A 20,270-nucleotide genomic window follows, 5' to 3' on the forward strand; every position below is an offset into this window, starting at 1 on the left:
AAAATTAAAAGCCCACCTTAATCCAAGAAGAGTAAAAGAATAATTAGACTAGATTTTATCATTTAATTGCCAAAAATCACTTGGATATATCAGTACATTACTTATGTGTTTGGACAAACAATTATCCTCTTCAAATTTTATAAACCACAATCCCTTAATTCAAGTATCTTTTAAAATTTACATGTGTTCTCATTTGTAGAATATATCAGTCTTTCACCATTTATCACAATTTCAGTGATTTCTTATTCCATGGAGCCATTACTCCATTCACAGGAATTGAGGGATACTCAGCATTAATTTCTTATGAGAAACTTTTGATAAAACCACTGCGTTATGCATGCTATTCTGTGCCAGTGAATGGAATGGAATGAACTGTAAATATGTCTGATTGTGTGAGTGCCTCTCGTGGATGGAGATGCCACTTGGATTATAGTTCAGCGGGTGAAAACTTCCCTATCATCTCTGTCTTCTCCTCATTCAGAGTCTCAGAAGGATGTAGATCATATTAGATGTGATATTGGGCTTGTCTTAAGAAATGCTCCTCACTCTCTGACTTGGACACAGATGTCTCTGTTCCGCTATGCATGGGGAGAACAGGCAAAGATTTCCTTTGCAAAGAGAGCCCAGGAAATCCCATCCTTCGGGGAGTCCTCCTCAAGCTCTCTTTAGTTGCTTTCCACTGGGCAACTTTATTGGCTCTAATTTTTTTTTTTTTTTTTTTTAGTTAGTATAGTGGGCTATCTAAAGAGCCTCTTGATGAAAGTGAAAGAGGAGAGTGAAAAAGTTGGCCTATAACTCAACATTCAGAAAGCTAAGATCATGGCATCCGGTCCCATCTCTTCATGGCAAATAGATGGGGAAACAATGGAAACAGTGACAGATTTTATTTTGGGGGCTCCAAAATCACTGCAGATGGTGACTACAGCCATGAAATTAAAAGATGCTTGCTCTTTGGAGGAAAAGTTATGACCAACCTATACAACATATTAAAAAGCAGAGACATTACTTTGACAACAAAGGTCCGTCTAATCAAAGCTATGGTTTTTCCAGTAGTAATGTACAGATGTGAATGCTGGACTATAAAGAAAGCTGAGCGCAAAAGAATTGATGCTTTTGAACTGTGGTGTTGGAGGAGGCTCTTGAGAGTCCCTTGGACTGCAAGGAGATCCAACCAGTCCATCCTAAAGGAAATCAGTCCTGAATATTCATTGGAAGGACTGATGCTGAAGCTGAAACTCCAATATTTTGGCCACCTGATGCTAAGAACTGACTCATTGGAAAAGACCCTGTTGCTGGGAAAGATTGAAGGCAGGAGGAGAAGGGAACAACAGAGGATGAGATGGTTGGATGGCATCACTGACTCGATGGACATGAGTTTGAGGAGTTGGTGATGGACAGGGAAGCCTGGCGTCGCAGGGAAGCCATGGGGTGGCAGATTCGGACACGACTGAGTGACTGAACTGGCTGATAGTGGGCTAATTTTAAACACACAACTTTATATTCTTTCTGCTTGCGGAACATATAGTCCTTTGCAAAGAAATATCTAAAAGTTAATACACATTTGTGTAGTATATTCAACTTTATGCAAATATTCTCCCAAAGTTATGACCGTATTAGATTTTTGTAAATTAAATCACAATTAATTATACGAAAGGATCTTTACATTAAAAAAAAAAAAAAAAACACAAAAAAACAGGTGGTGGCTTCCCTGGTGGTCTAGTGGTTGAGAATATGCCTGCTAATGCAAGAGTCACGGATTTGATCCCTGGTCTGGGAAATTCGCACATGCCGCAGAGGAACTAAGCTCTGAGTGCCACTACTGAGCCAGTGCTCTGGAGGCCATGAGTCACAATCCCTGAGCCCCAGGAGCTGCAACTACTGAAGCCCATGTGCCAACAACCTGTGTTCTGCAACAAGAGAAGCCACTGCAATAAGAAGCCTGTGCACTGCAAGGAAGAGTAGCCCACCACACTCCCTCCCCCAATCACAATTAAAGTCTGTGCGCAGCAATGAAGACCCACAAAAACCAACGATAAATAAGTAAATCTTAAAAAAACAAACAGGTGATTTTTTTTTTTGAAAAGCATAGAGAGAAGGGGAGGAGTAAGAGGAGATGAAGTTCTATAGGTAGGAGGGGCCAAATGCTGAAGATAGTTATGTTTTATTACTTATATGAAATAAGTTACATGCTAACTATTGCCTGACCAGCACTGTTGTAATACAGGGTCATACTAGAGGTAATCTGTGGGGTATCTTTGTATCCCTCATGCCACAACATATAGTGATGTACAAAGGGAAGCATGCAGTAATCTACAGAAGGGAAATGAAGTGGCAATATTGGGAAATCAAACACAAATTAATTTCTTTTAGGGTATGTAGTCTTAAAGTCTTGAGTAAAGGAAGAGAACTAGAGAAAAATAATCTCTAAGACTAACTGTGTCTAAGTGAGAAGATTATTAAGAAATGGCAGAAAGATGATGCTGAACTTTCCTATTAAAATATTTTTTTTCTTGTGGGTGATAAAGTATCATCAAATGGCCTGCAGGTAGGAAATAATGTGATAAAAATTTCGTTTTATTAAGATAACACTGAGAGTCAGCAGGTAAAGAATTAGAAGGACAAGTGACTAGAGACATAGAATCCCACTGCAGAGTAATTATAGTTTTTACAGCAAGAAAAGTGAGAGCCTAATGTTGTGTTCCCAGATGGCTCAGTGGTGAAGAATCAGCCTGCTAATACAGGAGACACAAGTTCAATCCCTGGGTCAGGAAGATCCCCTGGAGGAGAAAATGTCAACCCACTCTAGTATTCTTGCCTGGGAAATCCCATGGACAGAGGAGCCTGGTGGACTGCAGCCCATGGGGTTGCAAAGAGTCAGACACAACTTAGTGACTAAACAGAAACAACAAGTGTGGGAGAAGAGATGGAGAGTTATTTGGGGCTTGAGTTGATGGAACATAGATTTTAGTGAGACTCAGTTTTCTGTTTTGCACTCATGATAAATTGTGATGACTTTACTAAAACAGGGAATGCAGGACGAAGGGTAGCTTGGCTGCATAGGAAGTGGAGTGAAATTAAGGAGTAAAGGGTATGAGTTCTGTCTTTGACATCCTGGAGCTATCCGTGAATACCTAGATGAGTTTTTCAGTATAGGCATTGGATACAAAGGACTGGAACTCAGGACAGAGATAAAGGTTTGAACATCAGTGGCATGTAGGTTGTAGGTCAAAGCCATGGAAGTGGATAAGATGACTCCTGAAGATCAGTGAAATGAAAAGAGGAGTATGAAAAGGAAAGAATGACTGGGGTAAAAAAAAGATAAGCAAAAAAGGTATGCCTTAGAGGCCTAAGGGGGAAAAGTACCAAAGGAGAAGAATGTTTTAGGAAGGAAGGATTGTTAACAATATCAGAAGATCCAAGGAAATCTAGTATGATTAAATTCTGAAAGGGTTTCACCGGATTTGACAAGTGGAAGGCCTTGTTGCTCTGCCAAAGTGCTAGAGAAGTTAATTCAAAGTGAAACTCAAATCCTGCTCAGTGCTGATTGGCTGAATCCACCGGGCCTGATTGGACCTGGCTAATCAGAGGGTAGGTGTGCAAAGGCAGATCACACTTACTGTCCCTTATTTTTCTAAGTAGATATTAAACAGTTGGAGAGACAGCAAATGAAATTTCCTTCAAAACACATCTGTTCCTTAAAAATGGCTGAAAATACTTACAAGTTACATTAGCCAAGTATAGCAATCTGTATCAGTCAGATCTCTTTAGATTAAAAAGGACTGGATTAAGCCAAACTGATTTAAACTAAAAAGAGAATTTGTTGGTCCTCCTAACTGAAAGTCTTGGTGAGAGTTCAAGCTCATCTGAACCGAAATGCTCAAATACTGTCATTAGAAATCTGTCTCCCTCCACTTCTTGGTGCTGATTATCTCTATGCTAATAACTTCGCTCCCAGTTTCTAACCAAGTTATGAGAAACAGTGGTCACCAGCAGCTGTAAACTTGCATCCTCTCAGTCCATGAACTCCAGCAAATAGTGGACACCTCTTTCCCGATTGTTCCAGCAGATATCCTGGAGCTACATTTTGTTTAATGAAATGGCAAAATAAAGTGTCCATTCCTGAAATAACCTCTAAGTCCAGGGGACTGGAGTTTACCTATAGGCCAGGCTTACACCATGGCCCGCTTCCAAAAGTGGGGCTGAGATTGGGGGTCAACCACCCTAACAGCTGCATGGGTATATGTGCTCCATTCCTGTGTTAGGTCTTTTATTAGGTCTCAGGGTTTTATTAGGGTTCTGCTCAAGTCCCACGTTCTCAGCAGGCCTTTGCACATGTAGGCGAGGTAGGCCCCTCTTTACCTAACAGCAGGGTAGGCCCCTCTTTACCTAACAGCAGAAACTCTTGAAAGGAGGAGACTATAACTGGTGTGAGGGAAGCAGCCCTCTAACAAAAAAATGAGAGACAGGAAGAAAAAATAAAAAAGGAACAGCATGAAAAAGAAAGCAAGCATCAACAGGGCGATTTAAAATAAACAAACAAAAATAACTGTAAACAAATATAAGGATCATTAAAAAGCTATAAAGTGCATCACAGCACTTGCCTTGACCAATTCCTGCAGAAGACACCCTTCCTTGGTAATAAGCCCCCTGAGAATGAGCTGTGTTGACTGTTCTGGTACATCCCCAGGGTGTATTTCTTTCTTGCCTTTCCTTCTTTTCTACTTCTCATCTTCTGTCCCCATGTATATAAATTTTCATTTATTTATTTTTGGCTGTGCTGGGTCTTCATTGCTGCATGGTCTCTTCTCTAGTTACAGGGAGCCAGGGCTACTCTCTAGTTGCCCAGTGCACAAGCTTCTCCTTGTGGTGGCTTCTCTCACGGAGCACCAGCTCTAGGCGCATAGGCTTCAGCGGCATGTGGGCTCAGCAGTCGCGGCTCCTGGATCCTAGAGCACAGGCTCAGCAGTGTGGCACATGGGCTTAGTTTCTCTGAGGCATATGAGATCTCCCTGGATCAGGGACTGAACCCGAGTCTCCTGCATTGGCAGGCAGATTCTTTACCACTGAGCCACCAGGGAAGTCCGTCCTTTCTTCACTCTTTCTGATGGCTCACATCTCTACTGAGAGCTTTCTCCTTACATTCGTAGCTACTGACTCCCATTTTCTTTTTGTTTCACCTCTCCACAGAGAAGTTGTATTTCACATTCCCTCAAGGAGAGAAGGAAAATAAAAATATGAAGAAGACACTCTACCTAGCCGCTAGCATAGTTATTTAATTTGCCACGGATGCTACATAATTTTCAGAGCTGTTTGTTTAAAATGCATTAAGAATTTCATGACAGCCGAGCATTGAACAAAGACTAGGGTCCTTCTAGGGCTGGCTCTGTGCTGTTGTCAAGGATGTATATTCATGACGCTGATCCAGGGCAGAACTCTTTGGTTACTTCCCAATTGCCATCCTCAGATATTCCTTTGCATTCACGTGGCCATCCTTTTAGGTGGAGGTAGCTTGTCCCATCCTCAAATTCAAGAGAGTGGAGTAAGTCAATAGTATATCTCCATTTCCTTTGTCAGAAATTGGTGTAGGCATGACTTATGAGAAACCTCCAGCTAATGAAATCTGATTTCATTTTTGAGGAAAAGAGACACAGGAGAAGAACCAGCTCCCCTATCCCTAGACTTTATCATCTGTGCAATTATGTCCCGCATTGCCATAGCCATCTTGCTGAATGAGGAACACTTTACTGAAGGTGGCAAAATAAAAAGAGAGAAAGGAAGCCACCAATTGGCTGTTGAGTTAACTAGCCATGAAGCCATTTCCACTTAGGCTTCTTGCTATGTAAAATAATACATTTTTATATTAAGTCATTTGAGTCATAATAGCAGCTCAATTGGTATGTCTTAGTAATCAAAGAAATTCTTACATGAAAGTAAATTCTTAGATAAAAAGAACAGAAAAAAATAGAAATGTAAATTGTGGTGCAGCCAGAAGGAGAAGGTTTCTTGAAAGCATTGCTTTCCCACTAAAGAGACCCATTTCATACTGTCCAGTTTCTCTTTCTCTCTCTCTCTCCTGAGATGGTGAAGCAATTCATAGAAAGTTTAGAAACAGGAAGCAAAGTCACAAAAAATAAATGAAATGCAAACTCAGGTTTCAGAAATAGTTTTGGTAATAGAAACTTTTATTTATATATAAGATTTCCTGAGGGCAACATGTGAGTAAAATCTGCCCACCATTCCAGAAGCAGAACCAATAAATCCTTGAATGTGCTTTTTTATGTCACCTTTGAAATTACTGCTATAAGCAACTTATATTCTAGCTTCAAAATTTACTTATTGGCAAAATAGAGATAAACCAAAGGGACATCTTTCTTGTGTGAGTGTGTGTGTGTGTGTGTGTGTGTGTGTGAGTGTGTGTGTGTGTGTGTGTGTGTGTGCATGTTCAGTTGCTCACTTGAGTCCAATTCCTTGTGACTCCATGGACTGTATCCCACCAGTCTCCTCTGTCCATGGAATTTTCTAGGCAAGAGTACTGGACGAAGTTGCCATTTCCTCCTCCAGGATACCCTTCCAAGTTAGGGATTGAACCTGTGTCTCCTGCACTTTCTGGCGGATTCTTTACCACTGTGTCACATGGGAAACCTAGGCAATCTTTCTTGAGCTGTTGCCAAATACAATCTGAGGCTACTTGTTATAGTCAAGACTTTGTCTATTGTAAGTAATAGGAAACCTAAATCAAGCCGACTTAATTGGGGGCTACCAGTTGGACTGAAATCTAGCCCAGCCAGATCCAGGCTCACATAATTAAGGCTCTTTTTCCATCTCTTGGCTCCGCCCATCCTTGGAAGATACAATGCTCTGATTGGGCAAGTCTCCTACTTACTCTCTGGCACCGGAATTCACCAACCTCAGTCACCTCGACTGAGAGTGTGGAAGGGTGGTTTCTAAAGGAGGATGTGGGCTTTGTCTAAGAAGATGAGGGAAAGGATTCTAGGCAGGCAAAACTAAGTTGCCTAGGTTGTACAACAAATTTGTGTTGAAAATTTAGTCAATTAATAGCAAGTATTGCAGGGAAAGAAAAATGTTTTTCAGAAGTCAAAATAAAGAATTCTGAATCAACATTCACTTGTTTTGAAGTTAATATTTTTTTCTTAATATACCAGTTAAGTTTTGAGAATTAAGATTTTAATCTTTTGTCTAATCATTCCAAAAATTCATTCTCTTTCTAAACAGAAGAGATTTGTGAATTCACACATGTTTAATCTTCAAATGTAAATTGAAAGAGGAATGAAATTGAAACCATTCTGACTGGTGTGAAATGATACCTCATTGTGGTTTTGATTTGCATTTCTCTAATAATGAGTGATGTTGAGCATCTTTTCATGTGTTTGTTAGCCATCTGTATGTCTTCTTTGGAGAAATGTCTGTTTATTTCTTTGGCCCATTTTTTGATTGGGTTTATTTTTCTGGAATTCAGCTGCAGAAGTTGCTTGTATATTTTTGAGATTAATTGTTTGTCTGTTGCTTCGTTTGCTATTATTTTCTCCCATTCTGAAGGCTGTCTTTTCACCTTGCTTATAGTTACCTTTGTTGTGCAAAAGCTTTTAATTTTAATTAGGTCCCATTTGTTTATTTTTGCTTTTATTTCCAATATTCTGGGAGGTGGGTCATGGAGGATCCTGCTGTGATTTATGTCGGAGAGTGTTTTGCCTATGTTTTCCTCTAGGAGTTTTATAGTTTCTGGTCTTACGTTTAGATCTTTAATCCATTTTGAGTTTATTTTTGTGTATGGTGTTAGGAAGTGTTCTAGTTTCATTCAGTCAGAATGGCTGCTATCCAAAAGTCTACAAGCAATAAATGCTGGAGAGGGTGTGGAGAAAAGGGAACCCTCTTACACTGTTGGTGGGAATGCAAACTAGTACAGCCACTATGGAGAACAGTGTGGGGATTCCTTAAAAAACTGGGAATAGAACTGCCATATGACCCAGCAATCCCACTGCTGGGCATACACACCGAGGAAACCAGAATTGAAAGAGACGCGTGTACCCCAATGTTCATCGCAGCACTGTTTACAATAGCCAGGACATGGAAGCAACCTAGATGTCCATCAGCAGACGAATGGATAAGGAAGCTGTGGTACATATACACAATGGAATATTACTCAGCCATTAAAAAAAGTACATTTGAATCGGTTCTACTGAGATGGATGAAACTGGAGCCCATTATACAGAGTGAAGTAAGCCAGAAAGAAAAGTAAAGTATTATTGTAAAGTATTATTGTAAAGTAATTAGCCCCCAACTAAAATAAATAAATTTATTTAAAAAAAAAGAAAAAAAAAAAAGAAATTGAAAGCAGAGACATTATGTATATTACCAAATCAAAATGGTGACTGATTAGAGCTAACAAAGAAAAATTGTTGAGTGGAGCTATCTTTTATGTTCCATCAAAGTGGCAATTAAAAAGCTCAGATGTAAAGTCATATAACTTGGTTAGGTTCATATCAAAATTTCTGACTGCTTGTCAGAAAAAACAGTTTAGTTAGAGAGTTGACTTCATGTATTGGAAAGTAACAGTTTCTCTTAAACAGCTTGTATTAAAATCTTCCAGTCACAAGATACTGAATGAGCTGAGTTACTGGAAAAATTCCAAAACGAGTTCTTATGGAATGAAAGGCATACTTCAGATAGATTTCTAACTGAGCTTTTTATTTATCGTGAGTTTGGGAATTCACCCTTTTAAGAACCAGATCTCTAGACCTGCATGAATTTGAGACTGCTTCATTTTCATTGGCACAGAGACAAACACATTAGTTCCTTATCCCAAAATAACAAGACATCCTTTATTTCAAATAGAAGTAACTTGAAAACATTGCAGTAATTTATAGATACTATGTAATTGTAAGACACCTTGTTATTCCAAAGACTGAAGAAAAATTAGCTATTTAAGAGGTGGTTTATCTGAGTCAAAATTATGGCATTGCTTTGCAGGGAGTTTCTTGCATCTCATGCAAACCCAACTCCTTTTTAAGTTATCACCTGAGGAGTTGTGCAGTGTTATAGTCAGTGCAGATGGCAAGTCCTGATGGGAGTGAAGGTCTTGATCAAATGAATAGGTATCTTAAAAAAGCCCAATCCCAATCTGTTCACTGTCATCTTTTAATCTCTTATTAAGCAGGTTGCATCCATCACCGGAATGTACAATAATAATGTTATTAATATTAAGAGAAAAACCTCTGTATCTGAAACTAAAACTAACTGTGGCCTGTTCTCTCTTATAAGGAAGAGGTAACATAATTCATTTCAGTGGAGAACCCAATCTCTAAAAATCTCTATGTGGATCCTTTCTCTTCACAAAAACTTTGGAGGAGGAGAGAGGAGAATGAGACCTGGAGCATGGACCCATCTTTCATAGCCTTTGGCCATTCATGAGGGGCTTGGTACTGAGTTGGAGTTAGGGAGAGCTGCAGAATTCACTCCCATCCCATCAGCTGTAGGAAGAACCAGTGTTATTGTTGTTGTTTCCAGTTGTTTGTGGCAGCCAAAGAGGGAGGCAGAGACACAGCTGGGCAACCTGGTAGGAAGCTAGAGTTAGTGAAACAAGAAAGAAAGCCTAGCATTGTATTTTAAGTTGTCTGTCTTAGAAATTTGTGGTGTAACCGTCTTGCCATTCCTTGGAATCATTAGTAATAATTTGCTGTACATAAAAATGCACTGATTTTTTTGAGGGAGAGAGTGTGGTTGGAATTCAAAGGAAAACAGACTAAGTTCCACCTCTAAGGTACTGTGAATTGAAGGTACTGTGAACTGAAGAAATGGAGACAAGATTTCAATGAGACTGAGAGCTCTGCAGAATAAGAACTCTGAGTCACAAATACAGTCCAAGGTTGGCACAGAAATTCTGGGGAGGAAATGGGATGCTGGCTTGAGTTGACATCTGGGTTACTAACATACTAATGATTATCAGTGAGAGATGTACTATGTACCAGACTTTGGACTAAGAGATCACTCATGCTCTCTTGAAACAATTCTGTATAGTTTTAATCACTTTCCGTCTTTGAGATGAAGAAATCAAGGGCTAGAAATGTTAAATAACATGGTCATAAATACTGAAGCTAACTAGAGAGCGTAGATCTGCATGACAAAAAGCCCATGTTTTTAACTAGCAACTTATACTACCTTTCTGGGATCCTCATCAGCTCTAGAGTATTGATTGATATGCACTCTTTGACCCACACTCCTTTCCCTTAGTATAAATAATTAAGTAATGCCTTTAAATGTTGCCTCAAATTCCAAGATCTTTCTAGTTTTAAAAGAAATCACTACTATCTACTTAGTATGTGTGGAAGGAAGAAGTCTAATACCTAATTCCTAGCCTTAGGAGAATTATAATTAAGTTGGATAAAAAAGTATTCAAATGAAAACAGAAAGCAATACATGAGAGTCCAAACTAAAAACCAAAAGACTCAGCTAATGTGGGGTACTATAAAGTTATGGAGAAAGATATTATGGAATTCCTGAGTCAGCTCCTCAGAAACTATGTGGATTTGGGCAAGTCACTTAACCTCACGCACTCACAGTTGCCCACTGGCGATATGGGAATGGTCATAGCCCTTGCTTTTACCCACCAGAGCACTGACATGACTCTTAAGTGACATGACAAATGGAAAACTGCTTAGTAAACTGCAGAGTTGTATCAATTCTAGTTATTCTAAAATTTGAAGGCAAACACGATTCTCCCCCAGATATTTAAAAATAGCTCATCTTCTACATCAAAGGTCAAATGCCAGAAGACAAGACTATAACCAGTACATTCAGATGAGACACCACTTCTACTCTGTCACTTTTGTGGAGAGAATTATTGGCAGTACAGCAGGCAGCAGTTGTAACAAGGAGCAATAATGCCAGTGTGCAAAGAAAGAAGAGCAAACACAGTCAACCCAGACCCTCGCCTCCCCTCACAATGTCCTCTCCTCTGTTGGTTATGGAACCAGAAAGTCTTATACCCTGGATGTTTCTCAAGTACACTCTTTTTTCCACTCCATCACCCCTCCTTTCCTCAGGCACTCCCTGCCTCTAGCCAGAGTATTGCACCAGCCAATACATCCATGTTCCACATCAAGATTTTCTTCCTAAAATTAAAATATGTTCAAGTCACTCTTAAGGCTTAAATCCCCAGAATGCCTTCCCAATATCTGAATAAAGTGTAGAACTGAAGCTCAACAGACTCCTTTACAATCAGTTTTTCTCTTTTGGCGCTTCTTCAGTTGCACTTTACAGTCCAGCTTGACTCTCTGCCTTGCAGCTCTTCAAATAAGCCGCACCCAAGCCACATCTTTCCATTTGCCCTTCCCCTTTGTTCTTCCAATTATTTTTCACCCAGCCATCAACATTCAATGCAAAAGCAGCTTCCTCTTCAAAGCCTTCTTCCCCATATTCTTCCATCCTATCACAACACCACATACACCCAGAGAAAGTTAGGGTTCTCTCTGATCCACCAACACATTATGCATGCTCCTCTTACAGTATTTTCCACAGGGAGCATCACTGTTTACTTTTTGGTCTCCCCCACTAGACTGTGAATGCCCTGAGGTAGAGACTTCCTCACGTTTGAATCCCTGCCATTAGTAGGGAATGCCTATAACAGCTCCTTAATAGGCATTGCGTGAATAAGTGTATTAACCCGAACTTAAAAGATCTCCATATTAGCACAGTTTAAAAAAAATGACTGCATTAGCAATATATTATAGAAGCACAGCTTGCTTGTAATTTTCTGTCTCATGTACTCAGCATGGAAATTTTTTTCAATCAGAATAACTGCAGTTGTAATTATTTAAAAGAGATGACATGAGCTAAATGGATCCTAGTGCTCAGAAAAATATAAGAGAGTGCAATGATTAACAGAAAAATCCCACCAAGACATTTCTTTATCCTCATTTTCATGTCAAATCTCCTTGTTTTGGAACCTGCAGTAAAGTTTTGACTCTATTAATTATGACATTACTGCCTGCTGCTATTATCTTAAGGACAATGTCAAAAATGCTAAACTGTGAAAAACAGCAGGGGGAAAGGAGCATGGAAAATGGAATGTTTCAGTATGAGAAACTCTCTAAAGGAAGAAATTCAGTGCCCAGAGACCATTATCTGGTAGGAACATTTATCTGACTGTGGGTATAAGCCAAAGATACTTAATTTACAGTAGGCAGAGTAGAGGTCAGTGCCAGACATAACTATTTTAGCTGCTTTTTCTGTGTAATGGCAAGTATCACAGAATTCTATTGGAAAAATAAGTGAGATGCATTAACCAGTGACTTACCCTCTCAGAACCTACAATTTACTGTAGACTAAGTAATGACACTGAGGGGTCATGACACCCAAATTGGTCCAGCTTTCCTTATTCGTAGGATATTTTTAAAAGGGAAAATTGGTAGTGTTTTCCCCTTTCTACATTTTTTAGTGGCTTCCTTAAGTAGCATATTCTACTGAAGCCCATGAGTAAAATCTTGCTTTCTTATGAGGCTGGAATTGTTGCTCTTTTTAAAAGGACAATGGGGATCTACTGATGAAGGGTAGGGCAACATGACATCTTTCCCTTTCATCAGCTTTCAGTACTTTAACCTGTGTCCTCAGCATCCTGGGGCTGAAGCACTGCACCCGCTTCAGACACCTCCCATCATCTCAGCCTACTTACTGCTCCAGCCTTTACAGGGTCACCTTGCAGCACAAGGTGCTTTGAGCGTCTCTCACCTAATGCTGTGGGGCTTCTCTGATGCCTCTACGTGAGATCGAGATGCCTGTGGGACCTACAGGACTCCCACCTGTGTCTTAAAGTGTCTGTGCCTAGAGGCAGGGTAACAAAATTCCCCTCTTTTTCATCCCTTGGGTGGAGAGATCTGGGGCTCTTTCTTTTGGGTTAGCCAAAAAAGTTCATTTGGGTTTTTCTGAAGGATGTTACAAAACACTCAAATGAACTTTTTGGCCAACCCAGTAAATGGCTCCACAGGTAGTGCCAATGGCAGGAAGCTCCCGTTGCCCACAGTGGTATCTACCAACTAGATACACACCATTGTGTTGGCTCGCCTCCCTCCCTGTTTCACTCTACCCAGGTCCTCACTCTTGTTCTTTGAGATCATAAAACTCTCCCATCCCCAATCCTCCATTTACTCTTCTGTGGTAACTTTGGGGATCACACAGGAAGATGATGACATCAAATTTGGATGAGCTTAGGGCTCTGAATGGGCTTCCCTGGTGGCTCAGATGGTAAAGAATCTTCCCTGGTGGCTCAGATGGTAAAGAATCAGATGGTAAAGATGGTAGACCTGGGTTTGATTCCTGGGTTGGGAAGATGCCCTGGAGGATGGCATGGCAACCCACTCCAGTACTCTTGCCTGGAGAATCCCCATGGACAGAGGAGCCTGGCAGGTCACAAAGAGCAGGACACGAGTGAGCAACTAAACACAGCTCACAGAGTTCTGAATGGCTGAGTGGAGATGAATCCTTTATTCACCCCACACTGCCAACCCTGTCACATCAGATTGGGATATAAATGAATAATTAAGGTTTATTGTATTAAGCCACTGAGGCTTGGAGGTTGTTTGTTATAACTGTGAGTGTTATTTACCCTAATGCAGCCCTCAGTATTGTGCATAAGAATTCTCTTACCTTAAATGAATACTCTCTTCCCTCCTTTTTTTCCTAATCAAAATCCTACCAATATGTAAAAACCCAGCTGGAATCCTACCTAATCCACAAACTTTTTGATGACCACAACAGCTCATGGTGACCTTTCTCTTCTCTTAACTCCTAGGGCACTGTTGTCCTATTTGGACCTTAAATAAGTACTGCTTTCTTATTTGCTTTTCATGTGCTACTTGTCCAGCTGGATTGTAAATTATAATGACACTGACACTGAGGGGCCATGACACCCGAATTGGTCCAGCTTTGTAGAAGATTACTACTACTACTGTTATTATTAGGCCCCTAAAGCAGTTATCACCAGTGTAGGTAGGTGGTACATAAGGAATGAAAAGTCAGAAGTCACATAAGGCTTAGAAGTCCTATAAATATCATTGTATGATTCTAGCTTGGGCTAAATATAAGAATTCAGCTCCAGTAATTCTGGCTCACAAGCACAACAATGTATTCTCTGAGGATAAAATTAATTTCTATATATAAATGAGTTGTTCAGAAATACATTTAATTTGCTTTTTTTCCTCAAGGGCTAATTAATGTTAGCATTTCCTCCACCTCTCCTATAAAAGCATATTGAAGAATATCCCAGATTGTGAAAGGAAGGATTAGAATGTGAGATCTCTTTGAAATTCCCCACACTACTGATATTCTGTCACCCATATTTAGCTTCTGTTTTGAAATGAAAGTCAGCAGTTTAGTACAATTTGTACTGGACTTTATAAGTACTTTTTCTATAACAACAACAATAATAATAAGTATTAATACTTCTTTCCATTCCTGAATTTCCTTTCTGACCCTAAATGTTAAACTGATATTCATATTTTTTTCTCTTTTTCTAATTGTGAAGAAGAAACTGCTGAAGTTTATCATTTCAGGTAGCCATGACTTATTTTGAAATTAAGCAAAGGGAATTTTTTGGAATAACTGTTTTAAGTATAAGGATTAAGAACTTGAATCAGACACATGTTCACAAATTTTATACAAGTTGCTGTTTGAAGATGCTGGAAACCATTATAACTGGGAAAAAAAGATTACATTTTGATGCTGTCGAATCATGCCTGTTCAGTAATACAGATACCTTTGACATCCTTATTCACCCAGCGGGGCTTAGTGCTAGCAATTTGCTTTTCTGTCCAGTCAATGCTCTTTCATTCTGAGCTGGAGAGAATACTCTGCAATTGTACAGTTCATGCCCTCCAGGTTTTAGTTTTTCTCCATTGAAGCTACTTGTATAGAGGTCAGTGTCTGCTGACTGTACCAGTACTTCTAACAAGCACAGAGCATTCAGTCTCATCCATTTCAAGTCCCAAGTGCGACATGTTAATGATGAAGAATAAAGTTTCTAGCCTTTCAAGGAATAGCTTGAAATAACCCAGCAGCATGGGACAAGTATCTAAAAAGCAAAGAAACATTTTTATGGGCAGTCTGTCACCATTGCATTTGAATTTCTTAGCAACCATAATTTAACCTCTGGTTGACATGAAGGAAGGGCAAGAACTAGGATATAAATACACTGATTCATATATTTTTCTCTTCTAAAAACTCTAACGTGAGAATTGCCTTTTAATATCTAGTTGAGGTTTTTTGTTTGTTTTTTTAAAATATATCCACCATTAAAGATTTTCTGCAGAGGTTTTCAAAATGTATTTCTCAAAATCACAGGTTTTCCATGGTGGTACCTCAGGGCTGCCAAAATTGGAGCTGAGCGTGTGTGTGTGTGTGTGTGTGTGTGTGTGGTGGAGGGGTTCCTTCCCTCCTCCTACCCCAGGAGTTTTGCTTTTTATGTTTTACATTTGGATTTCTATATAAAATTTATAACTAAAAGAGAATGGATTCTGAGGGAAAATTTTTTTTAAATCTTTGAATGATGGAATCATGGAGACATCGTTTTTTTTTCCAATCAAAGCAAATCATTTTTTTTTTTTGCATTGAAATAACCAAATTTGATGTTTCAGGAATGTGTGGATGACATTTGCCTGGGGTCTAGTCTTCTTTCCTGGAGCTTCCTGGATACCATTAGTGGTAAAGAACCTGCCTGCCAATGCAGAAGACATAGGGATGTGGCTCGGGAAGATCTCCTGGAGAAGGGCATGGCAACCCACTCCAGTATTCTTGCCTGGGGAATCCCATGAACAGAGGAGCCTGGAGGGCTTTAGTCCATGGAGTCACAAAGAGGTGGACATGACTGAAGTGACTTAGCATGCATATATGCAAGGTCTGGTTTGCACAGGGGTTCTCTGCAGGATAGGAGCTGCTCTGATGAGGGTACCTAAGCATCCCTCACCACCACCCAAAGGAAACAATATAGATTTTTATCCAAATTCTATTTGGTTTTCATCAACAGTCCACCATTTTATTAATACTAGCACAGTAGAGACAATAAGACCCTCTCAATATGTTTTAAAAATAATAACAGCTATCATTTATTGCATGTTTTATGCCATGCTCTTTGGTAAAGTGCTTTGAGTATAATGAGAATTGATTTGAAGGAAATTTTTTAAAACTTGCCCAAGCTCACACCCCTAGTAAATCATAAAGCTGAACTTTGAGCTCATGTCTGTCATCTCAGCACCCAAGTTTGGAATCACTAAGCATCTTTCCACTAAATGCCATGAATTGTCCTGGGCACTGGAATACACCCATTAAATAGGTCTTCCAACTTCAAACTTCCTGCCTTGAACTTAAGGAGTTCAATAGAGACATGTTGAACAAACATGTATGAAGGAGTCTGTTAGCTCAGCTCTCATCTCATTGTCTGCCAGCAACCAACTGCACAGCTTTCTTCTGGGAAATGCTCCTTTCCCTACTCTAACCTTGTGCAAATATGTGCTGCCCTTCACTTACCCATCCCACTCTCCTGCCTCCTCTGATTGACCCAAGTGGCCCCTCTTAGAGATAATTGGAATGGGTTTGGGTCCAGCTGCGTGAATAAAGGCTCTGCCAATCAGAGTCCTCCCCTTCGATCTTGCAGCTGGGACCTTAGTCTCAGTCTCCCTCTGGTGGCAAGCTAGGAGAAGTCTGGCATGAGAGTGTCTATTGTTTCTATGTGAGGTCTGACCTGTAGTCAGAAACTGAGAGATTGAGAGATTGAAATCATGAGCAGAGAAGGAGAGATGGTAAGAATAGCAGAATTTGAGACCTGATATCAACTTGTCCTCAAGTCCCATCTCCACTCTTTTCCTTACATCCCCTTTGCCAACTAATTGGGTTTAGTCACTTCCAACCAAAATCATTCTGACCAAGATGGCAGGTTCCATCCCTGGGTGGGAAAGATCCCCTGGAGAAGGGAATGGCAACCCACTCCAGTATTCTTGCCTGAAAAATTCCATGGATAGAGGAGCCTGGCTGGCTACAGTCCATGGGATTTCAAAAAGTCTGACAGGACGGGATACACACAAGATTGTGGGTTTATAAAAATTCTCATGTTAAGCTCATATTTATACTGAGAGAAGGGGAAAAATACTTTCTGTCTTTTCTCTGCATATGGCATATGCTTCCTTATCTCTAAGCTTAGACTCTGCAGCTCTAGTTTGGAGGATAGTGATAAGTATTGACAGAGGTAAGCAAATTTTCGGAATTTCACCAATAGCACTTTTGTTTTTGTTTTATATTCCTTGTCAAGACTTTTATATTGCAAGGAGACTTTCCTGGCCATTAAATGGTGAGAAATAAATTTTTATAGTATCATATATTTCTACATAATAGCTGGTAATAAAAGTTCTTATTCTGAAGAACTCTGGGGCACATAAATAGACATTCCTTGCTACTTTGGACATGAGGAAGTAAACTGAGCTTAATTTAATTCATTGAGTTGAGCTTAATTTCATTCATTGTTAAATTATTCTGTAATAAATAATTGCTATAGTATTACTATTATTGATTTATGTAATAGATAAATTGTGAGATAATGCTTCATTTTATAAACAATGCATCATGGAATTGCTGCAAATGCTGATTTCAGAGTATAAAACACTGCCCTGACAATTTACAAAATCTCTTATGGGGAAACCAAAGATCACAGTGAGTCCACATATATTTAATTGACACACAACTTATTAAAAAACATTTTAAAATGAAGCTAGACTGCTGAGCACAGGTGGGAGCCAAAATCCAGCCCTCACTTCTCACCCCAAGCCATGAGCCCATGAGACTGCCTGCACCCTCTCAATGGCACCAGCGGTGGCCCTCCTGAAAGCAAGGCAAACTTTTCTGGGACCTAAAACTCCTTGAAAGAAAGATGCATTCTTCTGAAACTCAAAACAGGTAAATAATGACAAATAACATTTTCCCTATAAAAGTTATGCACATAAATGCCCAATAAGCACTTATTAAACTAAATGAGCACCTTATCAAATAAGGAAGGTAGTGGTTTTCTTGATAATATGCCAAAAGGAAAGTGATAGGAAATGACTTAAAGTATATGTTCTAATTTCTTTTAATGGCTTATTTCCTCATTACAGCTGTGTGGTTTTGGGGTTTTTTTGTGTTTTTTTTTTTTTTGTCTACTCTACTCAGCAGCAAGAGGATTGATGACAATCTTACTGTATCTCTTCCCTTGTCGAATAGGGACACCAGAAGAGTTAACACTTATTTTAACTTAAATTTTTTTTCTTACTTACTGTCAACATTTCCCTCCTCCATCTCCACCCTCACAGCTGCTCTGATCCTTATGGAACATATGGCTTATGGGAGAAGTAGCCCCAGTGAGTCGAATAATCACATCCCTATCAGTGGGGTTTCAGTTTATCAACACTGACAATAAGTTTCTCTCTGTGACTCACCATATTTTGCTTTTTTATACCACAGAAAGGTCCTGGACATGCTTTCGTTGCTTTCTATAAATAACAGCCACACATTCCAGCTTTCGAAGGAGCACATTCTGCTAAACTTAGACTGTGGAGACAAGCAATCCCTGTTTTTCTTGCTGTATATCATGGGTGCTAATTCAGGCTCAGTTTTCCTTATTTCATCTCAGCTTGGCCTTGGTTGTTTTGGGTCCGTTCACAGAAGTCACCGTATCACTTCTAGTGCCCCGTGGCTAATACCCAGGCCAGTAGTATCTACAGCCCTAGAATGTTGGAGCCTCATGGCTGCAGTCACCATTAGCTGGATGGACCACACTGTTGTTAAACAGTCTCACAGACATTCCAAGTCAAAACCCAGAAGTTTGGGAGTCTCTTGGTAATCACAGGAGCCATAAGCCATTTGAAAGTTGAGGTCTGGGTATTACTAGAACTTCCAGCTGAGGCAGAAAGACAGACAGCTTGGCAAGAATAGCTAGAGTTAGCCCCAGGGCTCTATGACATATGTCACTAATACAAAAGATTTACAGTGTGATTTACTCAGTTCTCCCAGCCAGTGCCAGGGTAGACTATAACCTGAATATTATGGGACATGACTTGGTTAAATCTTGCTTTTTTGCTTGCTCCTTTTTTTTTTTTTTTGACTTTTTACTTTTTCTGAAAGCATCTGCCATCCAGCAGGAGAAATGTGAAACAGAAGTCTTTCGGTTTTTGGTTTGTTTTGGATACATGTTTTAAAGACCTTGCATCTTTCTCTCTATAAGATTCCATTTAGCTCTAAAATGCCAACAGGCCCATCAGTCACACCAGATCTTTCGCCAGAGTATTAGGGTTCCATGCAGTGCTTTTCAGTTTACAAAAGGTGACATCATGTCCAGTCCATCACTGAGCCTCGAAACAACCCTATGGTGTGGTAAGTGTTATTCCCATATGAGAATTGAAGAAACTGAAATTAGATCAGTTTTATGACTAGTCCACAGAGGGTAGCCAGAACCCAACCCCAACTCTAGTGCTCTTTCTGTTTTAACCAGGGCATTTTTTTGTCTTTAGAACTGCTGTGACTTGGGTGGTGCAGAGGGTGCTGGATCAGAGCCCAAGGACTTCCAGTAAGTCATTCCTTGCTAGCCAGAGGAACTTGTAATGGTTACTTAATCTCTCAGCCTTGATTTCCTTTTCTGTAAAATGAAATCCTTTTTTGCTCTCATACTTTACAATAGGCAAACAGGATCATCAGGAATCCTTCCTCCATGAGCAATACAAGTGTGATAGGTGTACTTTACATACAAAGGAAAATAGAGAAGTTGATAAAGTTTTCTCTTTCTGTGGCTTTCTTCTCTGCCTTCATTTCTTTCTTTTACTATTCCTTTAGTCTGCTGCAGTGGGTGGATTATTTACTGCCATTCAAGTTTGCAGTTTTGTTATCCGCTAAGTGAAGAAGCATAGATAGCATATTTAAAAGCAGAGACATTACTTTGCCAACAAAAGTCCATCTAGTCAAGGCTATGGTTTTTCCAGTGGTCATGTACGGATGTGAGAGTTGGACGGTGAAGAAAGCTGAGCACCGCAGAATTGATGCTTTTGAACTGTGGTGTTGGAGAAGACTCTTGAGAGTCCCTTGGACTGCAAGGAGATCCAATCAATCCATCCTAAAAGAGATCAATCCTGGGTGTTCATTGGAAGGTCTTATGTTGAAGCTGAAACTCCAATACTTTGGCCACCTCATGCGAAGGGTTGACTCATTGGAAAAGACCCTAATGCTGGGTAGGATTGGGGGCGGGA

The 20,270-nt window shown here is 39.8% G+C and overlaps 1 protein-coding gene across 1 annotated transcript in view; it reads left to right on the top strand.

Annotated features, from left to right (window-relative positions):
• BLTP1 (bridge-like lipid transfer protein family member 1) overlaps window positions 1–20,270 on the top strand; it is a 382,818-nt gene that overhangs the window by 31,488 nt on the left and 331,060 nt on the right. The window contains exon 3 of the mRNA XM_081544847.1: window positions 19,542–19,597. The gene's annotated coding sequence lies outside the window, so the exon portion shown is untranslated. The remainder of the gene's footprint in view (window positions 1–19,541; window positions 19,598–20,270) is intronic.

This window comes from Giraffa tippelskirchi, chromosome 11 (assembly GCF_054371585.1).
Source record: "Giraffa tippelskirchi isolate mGirTip1 chromosome 11, T2T-mGirTip1v1.2.pri, whole genome shotgun sequence".
Classification (NCBI taxonomy): domain Eukaryota; kingdom Metazoa; phylum Chordata; class Mammalia; order Artiodactyla; family Giraffidae; genus Giraffa; species Giraffa tippelskirchi.